We start from the raw sequence: 10,490 nt of genomic DNA on the forward strand, positions 1-10,490 counted from the left end.
CCCAAACAAGGTTGGTGCAAGAACACAGCCCTGCTTCACTCCGCTTCGGATGTCAAAAGGGTCTGATGTGGAGCCATCGAAGACAACAGTGCCCTTCATGTCCTTGTGGAAAGATCTGATGATGCTGAGGAGCCTGGGTGGACATCCAATCTTGGGGAGAATCTTGAAGAGGCCATCTCTGCTGACCAGGTCGAAAGCCTTTGTGAGATCTATGAAGGCTATAAAGAGTGGCTGTCGTTGTTCCCTGCATTTCTCCTGCAGTTGTCTAAGGGAGAATACCATATCAGTGGTGGACCTGTTGGCTCGGAATCCACGCTGCGATTCTGGATAGACGCTCTCTGCAAGTACCTGGAGCCTCTTTACAACATACCGTTTATACCGTTTACAACACCGCCTTGTCCATATTCGGCAAGAAGACCAACAAGGCGGCAGATGGATGGGCCCGTATCCGAATGCACTCAAGATACTCCTTGGCGGGAGGAGGGTCGGGGGCCTCTTGTAGTGGGGGATTCAGTTATCAGAAAATCTCTGATAATCTCTGATATCCTCTCCTCTCCTTTTCCTGGCACCTCCCATCACCTTCTCCACCTACTTTCCTTAGGGCTCTACTGTATATGTGTGTGAGTGATAGAATCCCCCCCATGTGGTTTTGCAAACTGAGTGGGCAAGCATAATGAGTTCCAGTTCAAACTCCATTGAGGCTTTTGAGCATTTTTCAAGGAAGCTTTGGGGCACCTTAGTGTTTTCCTCCGGTATCTTCCAGTGCCGAATTACATAGATATGCCATTAGCTTCAGCACAGGAATTGCTCCCCCTGCCCTTGTGTGTGCATGTTATGGGTGTTGTTAAAGAGCACTGCTGATGACAACAGTGTCCTCTTTGCCCTTGGTGAGGGATGTGTTTCAGCCAAAGCATCTATGACCCCCAATCACCCGGCTCTTCAGGTGCTTCTTGCAGCTGGCCAGTTCTGTTTGGAAGGCAGGATGAGGAGTCTGGGCAAGCCAATAGTGCCCCACCGGGGAACCTGTTCTGCATGCTCATATGGAGAAATGGTGAAACCCTGGACTCAGTCTATTTCTGTCCTGATCCAGCAGCTGGCTGGATTTTTTTTTCCATCTCTCACTCCTTGTTCTGAACAAATTATGCAGCCAAGTGAGTGACACGCAGCGGTCCAGTCATGACCAGAGCTTTTTCATGCCGCTCCATAATGGACAAGGCAGAGACAAAACAGCAGCTGTCGGCCCCTCCCCCCCGAGGCACCACAGTTATAAAAATATTATTTCGTGTTTCTGCAGCAGTATTTTCCACGGCTCCCAGCCCCCTCCCCCACTCCCATTATTTGTGCACAAACTGGTGGCCACAACGCGACAGAGATAGAGAGAGAGAGAGAGAGATAGGGGAATTAAATGAAGCTGTCCAAATGATAACATCTGAAACATCTTTCCCAGGTTTCTCAGTTATGCAACTGTGGAACATTGAAATGGGAGCATCATTGTGCATGTTGTGGATCCTTTCTTTGTGGCAGCTTGCAATGGACATTAAGCACAGAAAACAGAATGCTCCATTGCCAGCCAATGAAATGGTGAGAGTTTTCAAGCAGGGCCAGATGACTGTGAAGAGGAAGGGAGAAACAACCAACTCCAATTGTGGCCTACAGACACACTGTGTCTGCGCACCTGAGCAGTGGCTTAAGTGCCAACAATAGAGCTTGGATCAGTGCCAGAGACTGACTCGGACCACTGCTGTCTCCTATGACCAAAGAGAACCACTTCTCCATCCCAGCATGCCTGTGCAAGACCAGAGATCTTTTTGACAGGACCCATTTCATGGGTGAAGATGGAGGTTACTCTAGGGAGCAGTGGAACCAGTTGGGATGGAGGTGCCCTCACCATGTTTAGAGCAAAGCCTCCTTTTTCTCCCCCAGTTGTATTCAGACCCAGTGAAATAAATGTACTGCTTGGACCTCCAAACTGCCCCTTCCCTCTGCCAGGGAGCAGCATAAAACTCTGTAACGTAAATCAATTCAGTTCAGTGGTACAGTCATAAATTTTAAAGTGCTGGAGCTTGACATCTCTCTCTCTCTCTCTCTCTCTCTCACACACACACACACACACACACACACACACACACACACACACACACACCATAGCCAGGGTCACATAGCCATGTCCTATTACAACCATAACAAAAAAAGCAAATTTGATTTTTTTTTCCATTAGAGTGCTTTCTTCAGTCACTTATTTCTGCTTTGAAACTTAGTACACTTCATTTAATGATCTTCTAGCTCATTTCAGTTCAAACTCTTATAGTGGATTGCAATGGTTTTAAATTATACAATTCAAATATATAAAAATTGAAGAAAATTGATTTTAAAAATCCCAAATAAATCTAAAAAGTATATTAGAGTGCTAGCCTGCGCATGCTGACTCAAAAGAACGGCCCAATTCTCCCTGCACAGTGTGCCAGTGTTGCAGCCTCTCTGCCAATCTGTGAAGCACTGATACCTGTCCAAGGACCAGAAGGGCATGCACTGCTGGCAGTGCCCTTCAGATTAATCGGCCACCAGCACAGTTTTGCTGGCAATGGGGGTGGGTAGGGGCAAGGATTGGGCCAGAACAGGGGCAGGACGGGGCACGTTTTGGCAGCAGTGGCACCGACCATAGAGGAAACCCCTGTCCCAGCCCAGACAGGCAACCAAAGGCTCCGCAAGGCTATGCCAGCCAAGAGCTGATGTAGCTTGAGGAATCCCATAGGAGGCCTGGCAGTGGCCGAGGAGGCAAGTACAATTGTTCTTCATTTGCCTTTCCCTTCTGGCCTGGTTCTCAGGGTAGGATTGGGCCACTGTGTTCAACAGGACCCACTCCCAGGTGCATTTGCATAGGATTGCAGCTTTACATAAGAACATAAGAACAGCCCCACTGGATCAGGCCAGAGGCCCATCTAGTCCAGCTTCCTGTATCTCACAGCAGCCCACCAAATGCCCCAGGGAGCACACCAGGTAACAAGAGACCTGCAAGGCTTCCTGGGAATTGTAGTTAAGAACATAAGAACAGCCCCACTGGATCAGGCCATAGGCCCATCTAGTCCAGCTTCCTGTATCTCACAGCAGCCCACCAAATGCCCCAGGGAGCACACCAGATAACAAGAAGACCTGCAAGGCATTCTGGGAATTGTAGTTAAGAACATAAGAACAGCCCCACTGGATCAGGCCATAGGCCCATCTAGTCCAGCTTCCTGTATCTCACAGCGGCCCACCAAATGCCCCAGGGAGCACATCAGATAACAAGAGACCTGCAAGGCATTCTGGGAATTGTAGTTAAGAACATAAGAACAGCCCCACTGGATCAGGCCAGAGGCCCATCTAGTCCAGCTTCCTGTATCTCACAGCGGCCCACCAAATGCCCCAGGGAGCACACCAGATAACAAGAGACCTGCAAGTCTTCCTGGGAATTGTAGTTAAGAACATAAGAACAGCCCCACTGGATCAGGCCATAGGCCCATCTAGTCCAGCTTCCTGTATCTCACAGCGGCCCACCAAATGCCCCAGGGAGCACACCAGATAACAAGAAGACCTGCAAGGCATTCTGGGAATTGTAGTTAAGAACATAAGAACAGCCCCACTGGATCAGGCCATAGGCCCATCTAGTCCAGCTTCCTGTATCTCACAGCGGCCCACCAAATGCCCAGGGAGCACACCAGATAACAAGAGACCTGCAAGGCCTCCTGGGAAGTGTAGTTAAGAACATAAGAACAGCCCCACTGGATCAGGCCATAGGCCCATCTAGTCCAGCTTCCTGTATCTCACAGCGGCCCACCAAATGCCCCAGGGAGCACACCAGGTAACAAGAGACCTCATCCTGGTGCCCTCCCCTGCATCTGGCATTCTGACATAACCCATTCCTAAAATCAGGAGGTTGCGCATACACATCACGGCTTGTACCCCATAATGGATTGTTCCTCCAGAAACTTGTCCAATCCCCTTTTAAAGGCGTCCAGGCCAGATGCCATCACCACATCCTATGGCAAGGAATTCCACAGACCAACCGCACACTGAGTAAAGAAATATTTTCTTTTGTCTGTCCTAACTCTCCCAACACTCAATTTTAGTGGATGTCCCCTGGTTCTGGTGTTATGTGAGAGTGTAAAGAGCATCTCCCTATCCACTCTGTCCATTCCCTGCATAATTTTGTATGTCTCAATCATGTCCCCCCTCAAGCGTCTCTTTTCTAGGCTGAAGAGGCCCAAACGCCGTAGCCTTTCCTCATAAGGAAGGTGCCCCAGCCCCGTAATCAGCTTAGTCGCTCTCTTTTGCACCTTTTCCATTTCCACTATGTCTTTTTTGAGATGCGGCGACCAGAACTGGACACAATACTCCAGGTGTGGCCTTACCATAGATTTGTACAACGGCATTATAATACTAGCCGTTTTGTTCTCAATACCCTTCCTAATGATCCCAAGCATAGAATTGGCCTTCTTTACTGCCGCCGCACATTGGGTCGACACTTTCATTGACCTGTCCACCACCACCCCGAGATCTCTCTCCTGATCTGTCACAGACAGCTCAGAACCCATCAGCCTATATCTAAAGTTTTGATTTTTTGCCCCAATGTGCATGATTTTACACTTACTGACATTGAAGCGCATCTGCCATTTTGCTGCCCATTCTGCCAGTCTGGAGAGATCCTTCTGGAGCTCCTCACAATCACTTCTGGTCTTCACCACTCGGAAAAGTTTGGTGTCGTCTGCAAACTTAGCCACTTCACTGCTCAACCCTGTCTCCAGGTCATTTATGAAGAGGTTGAAAAGCACCGGTCCCAGGACAGATCCTTGGGGCACACCGCTTTTCACCTCTCTCCATTGTGAAAATTGCCCATTGACTCCCACTCTCTGCTTCCTGGCCTCCAACCAGTTCTCAATCCACGAGAGGACCTGTCCTCTAATTCCCTGACTGTGGAGTTTTTTCAGTAGCCTTTGGTGAGGGACCGTGTCAAACGCCTTCTGAAAGTCCAGATATATAATGTCCACGGGTTCTCCCAAATCCACATGCCTGTTGACCTTTTCAAAGAATTCTATAAGGGTTTGTGAGGCAAGACTTACCCTTACAGAAGCCATGCTGACTCTCCCTCAGCAAGGCCTGTTCGTCTATGTGTTTTGAGATCCTATCTTTGATGAGGCATTCCACCATCTTATCCGGTATGGATGTTAGGCTGACCGGCCTATAGTTTCCCGGGTCCCCCCTCTTTCCCTTTTTAAAGATAGGCGTGACATTTGCTATCCTCCAATCTTCTGGCACCGTGGCCGTTTTGAGGGACAAGTTGCATACCTTAGTCAAGAGATCTGCAACTTCATTCTTCAATTCCTTAATAACCCTTGGGTGTATGCCATCAGGGCCCGGTGACTTATTGATATTTAATTTATCAATGAGGTCTGAAACATCTTCTCTTTTAACCTCTATCTGACTTAACTCCTCGGTCTTTAATGTAAAGTGAGCTACATAACATTTCTCAGGCAGTCCTTGGGGAAGCGGATTGCGCAGACAGTAACTTGTGCCCCCCGGGGAAATTCCTCAGTTTGCCTGCTGCTGAGGCAGATGTTTCTTCTCAGCTAAGGTCCATTGAAAGGTAGCATCAGTCTAGAGCAGTGTTTCTCAAATTGTGGGTCACGAGCCAATTTCAGGTGAGTCCCCATTCACTTCAATATTTTATTTTTACTATATTAGACTTGAAGCTACCATGTATGTGACTGCATTTGGGGAAACGTGACAGACCTGTACTTTTAACAAGCTACTATGCATATACTTTTAACAATGATAGTAAATGGGACTTACTCCTGGGTGTGGGTAGGATTGCAGCCTAGGATTGTTAAAATATTCCTGCTTGATGATGTCACCTCCAGTCAAGACATCACTTCCGGTGGGTCCTGACAGGTTTTCATTCTAAAAAGTGGGTCCCGGTGCTAAATGTGTGAGAACCACTGCTCTAAGGCACCTGTGCCAGTGTGCACAGCCCTTTGATGGCTGGCAGCCCAGGTCAGCACTGTTTCCGAACACGTGGTGAAGATGTCGTGTGTCACTGCTGAATTTCCAGGAATACCAAGCTCCAAGCTGTGGAGCTCAACATCCCAGCACTTTGAGCTGCACAGCATTGCCAGCTTAAATGGAATAGTTTGTGTGGTAGAGGTTCTGGTCGGGTATTTGTGTGTGGAATCTTCCTATGGCAGAATCCCTACAAGAGAATTTCAAGATGTAATAAAATATCTTGCCGTACATGTTGTGAGGAACAAGAGGTTGCTTGCTCGGAATGCTCCCTTTGTGGGGCAGGGAGAGAGAGGAACAAGGGGGTGTCTTGTTGGGGAGGGGGTGGAACGGGAGGGAAGAGATGCGCCAGGATCCTCTTCCCTCTCCCTTACTCTCCTTGGTTCTGCACCAGAAAAATATCTGGCGCAGATCCGAGGGGGCCCATTTGGGCATCAGAGGCTTGCCCCAGTGTAAGGGAATGAAAGTTACCCTGCACATGCCTGATCTCGGAAGCTAAGCAGGTTCAGGCCCGGTTAGTGCTTGGATGGGAGATTGCCTGGGAATACCGGGTGCTGTAGGCTTCTACCATAGTCTTTCGAGACTGAAGGTTGCCAACCATTTTGCCATAAGGAGACCTCCATGACCCCCTAATTTCACTACAAAATTCAAAATCCCCCAGCCCCCCTCGTGTAAGGTTCCCAAGTCCTGTGCAAAATTCTACAGCCGTGAAACCACATAAGAGCTATTTAACTTATTTTTTAAAATAAAGTAAATAATTAGAAGAAGAGACTCCATCATGGTCGACGTTGACAGATGTTGGTTGGCATTAGAACTTGACAGCCCAACAGGGTGAGCGACGGCGTGGAGGCTCCCAAGACATTATGTTGCAAATGCTGTTTATTTTCTGTCAGCTCTAAACTACGCAGTAAATAACACATTATAAAAGACATCCAGAAATAACATCAGGCTCAAATGGAACCATCCATTACTGTGCCTGGCAAGAGCCTTTTAGGAGATACTTTGTGGTTCCCTGAAGCATTTGCACAGCTTTTGTTGCTTGTCGACTGTTTTTCCCTCAAGAAACCCTCTCAGCTGCTTTGATGGTTGCAAGCCTTTTTGCCAAAAAAAAAAAAAAAAGCAAGTAGGTACACATCTCCCCCAAGACGCAACAGGGGCAGAGCGATATTTCAGTCCCTGCCCCCCCCCCACAGCTGAAATCCCGTGTGCTTTTTGTTGCCTTCCCTCTGTAAACTGCTGTTGTGACTCCTGCTCACTTAACAGCACGTAGCAGCCTGGCGAAGGAGGTGGGTGTTCAGCACGTCAGTCTGCCGGATTATGGGAGCAGTCGCATGATTGAAATAAAGAGATGGAATCCATTTCTGCACATCCAGAGCATGACTTGGTGCACATACATATGCCCTCCAACACTCAAAGCCACCTTCAGCCACTGAATCAGAACTGAAGCTGAGCCACTGGTCCACTGACCCATCAAAAATGGTCCACAAATCATGCTTTTCACGATGGGGTCAAATATTGTAAGTATTCAGTGATGAAGCCGAGAAGGTCAGTGGGTAGGACTGGGCTGTCACGAGAAGAGGCCTGTTGTAGCATAGGAGAAGCCCAGTCCTGTCCTCCCCCTCCTGATGCAGCTCTATCCAGCGGGGGGGGGGGGTGGCTTTGGAATCTCTGAGGGGGAAATGGGAGTGATTTCCCCTTACCCCTCCATAAGCCTCCCACTCTGAAATGGGTCTCCTCAGATCTGCACCAGCTCTGCAGCTGACACAAGTCCAAGGAGAAGAAAGGGGCAGGCTGTTGGAAGAGGGAGTAGGATCTGCTGCCCACCATCACCACTGGATCCACCCCTCCCACAACCTCCTTGCCCAGTTTTGCCCTCTCCCCACCCACCTCCATCTCCACCACAGCCTTACCTTCTCCGGCAGCTGTGATGGGGTCCATCAGCAGGGGTAGGGGTGGAGCACTGCTGCCTCTTGCAGCAGCCCTCAGAAAAAGGCTGCCAGTGGAGTGCTGCGTGCACTGCTGGCAACCATTTACAACAGCAGAAAACTCTTCCACTGTCATAAAGCCCTGCCCCGGACAGCCCAGTTCTGGATAAGATTGGGCTGTACATCCATCATAAGTAAGTAACGGGCCCTTCCTGTCTGGGCCTTGCACTGCCAGAACTTGTGCTCCATCAGCTCAAGACCCTTTGGACTGGCAGGAAAGCCAGGATGCTGTCTCATGCTTCTGGGCCACTGGCGCAAATGGCCAGAGATGTGGCATATGCACCAGTGGGCGCAATCCCAAGAATGAGGATAAAGCACGTTTGCGCCTCCTCGGGAGTAAGCTGCGTCAGCACACGGAGGTGCACTGACACACGGAGACTGAATCCAGCCTCTGTGGTGGCTTACTCCTTGAGCCTTGCATTGGCTGGGCATTCCTGGGCGGGGGGAGGGTGGGCAGTGGAGGGTGGCAGGCAGGTGGGGAGTGGGAGGTGGGGCTGGGTCAACCTCCGTTCCCGGGGAGATCAGAGCAGCTTGAAGCCGCTTTGCTCTCCTCGGACTTGTGCCACCTCAGGAGGTGGCACACGTCTGAGGAGACCCTTTGGGGCAAGGGCGCCTTATCCAGGGGTAAGGGGAAAAGTTTCCCCTTGCCTCTGACTGAGCCACCTTGGGCCCCTATCCTGCGCTGGATATAGCGCAAGCCTCTTGGCTTGCCTGTTTCAGGGCAGGATAGGATTGTGCCCAGTGGCTCCTAAAGGCTTTGTCACTGTCAGTCAGTTTGGGGCAGGGTTGTTCTGGGGTGGGAAGGGGGAGGGTGGGGCAGGGATATGACTGAAAGGTGTGGATCTTGATGCAACGGTGCATGCCCAGATCTTACCCCTGATTTTCTAGCCCACCCACCTCCTTCCTCTCTTTGGACAAAAGCCAGCAAAATAGCGGATGTGGTTGAAAGAGACCCACAAGTGGCCAAAAGGCCTAACACATTTTTACTTGTCTCCAGTTGGCCCTCTTATCCCCCTGCTCCGCCACAGCATACGGCGTGCGCTCTGTGCATGGCTGCATGCTATGGCATGGTGGGGGAGAGGGCTGGGCTGTAACTACTCTCTGAGATGGTGGTGATGATGTTGACGATGCCTGTATTAGAACTGGCTATATATTGCAGTGGAGGTGTCACCTTTTAATGCTCCCCCAGCTGAAAGAAACTCCCTGCAAGTGAAAAAGCAGCACATCAAAGAGGAAGTTGCTCCCAAACTATTGCCTTGTTGAGCTGGAAGTGGTTCACTTAGGGAGCCTCATTCCACCACCTCATGGTGGTGTGTAAGTAGACCAGGCCTCTGTCACTGAAGTGCAAAGAAGTCATGCTGGACCTTTGGAATTGGCTGCAGTCATTTCTGAGCATGCAACAAGCGGTTGCCATTTTGGAACGTGTAGAGTGAAAAGGAAATGAGCAAGATTTTGGTACAGGCATCGCTGTTTTCCAGTTCCTGGCAAGATGGTATCCTTGTGCAGCCTAAGCTGCCCCGCCATGCATCCAGGAGTGCCGAGCAAGAACACTGCAGCTGTCTACAGAAGGCGTTCAAATCAGCTGGAAGACTCGCCTTGACACCCAGAGGGCCCTGTGCAAGCTCCATGTGCTCTCATCAGGCTCATGCAGGCAAATGCCTCCAGTGGCTGCTGAGCAGGCACCAACTGTGTGCAGCACATCAGAGGCAGAACTGCAGTTTTGAACTCACTAAAATGCTACATTTGGAACAGGAAGCCAGTGATAGGGGGAGGGAGGGCCAGTTTTTCATCCAGTGGGGCAAAAGCAGAGCACCAGCTCCATGAAAACACATTCACTCAGCGTTCCAAATAATACGCAACTCTGAAAATAAGTATGCTTGGCTGGCAACCTGCAGCCACTCCTTGTACTAGTAGTGTGACTGTCAGATACATTCATGTGCCTATGCTCCAACTTTGCTTCAAGTGAAGGCTGAACTGAGTGCAGGATCAGACCCCTGCAAAGGCACTCGATTTATGCTAGGAGGAGGAGGAGGAGGGCTTCCTAGGCAATGGTCCCTGCACTGTTAGAAAGGAGGGTGTAGCAGGTGAGGAGTGGCCAGCCGGATTCCTCCAGCAATGGGGTCCCACACTGGCCGCAGTCACAAGAGGGACAGATTAGACCATCCAGAGTCGTCCTCCTCTCTTGCCAGATGCCCATCTCTGTACTTCCCTGTTCTCTTTGTGCTACTGGAAAGGCCAAGGCTGGGTCATCTGGGCTGGTGTTTGACTGGCTAATGAGGCCAAAAGCAGTCCCACCCAAAACCTTCTGACCTTCCTGGGAGGAGGAGAAGGGTGTCTATCACCTGGGCAACCAAGTTCTTCTTTTCCCCGGAATCCCTCTTCCCCACCTTCTCTTGCCTCCCCTCTGCTCCCCCCAGTACTTCCCCCAGCTGCAGCTCCTCCTTCTCCTAAATCCTTCTGCCCACCTTCCAC

Source organism: Tiliqua scincoides, chromosome 1, assembly GCF_035046505.1.
Source record: "Tiliqua scincoides isolate rTilSci1 chromosome 1, rTilSci1.hap2, whole genome shotgun sequence".
Classification (NCBI taxonomy): Eukaryota; Metazoa; Chordata; class Lepidosauria; order Squamata; family Scincidae; genus Tiliqua; species Tiliqua scincoides.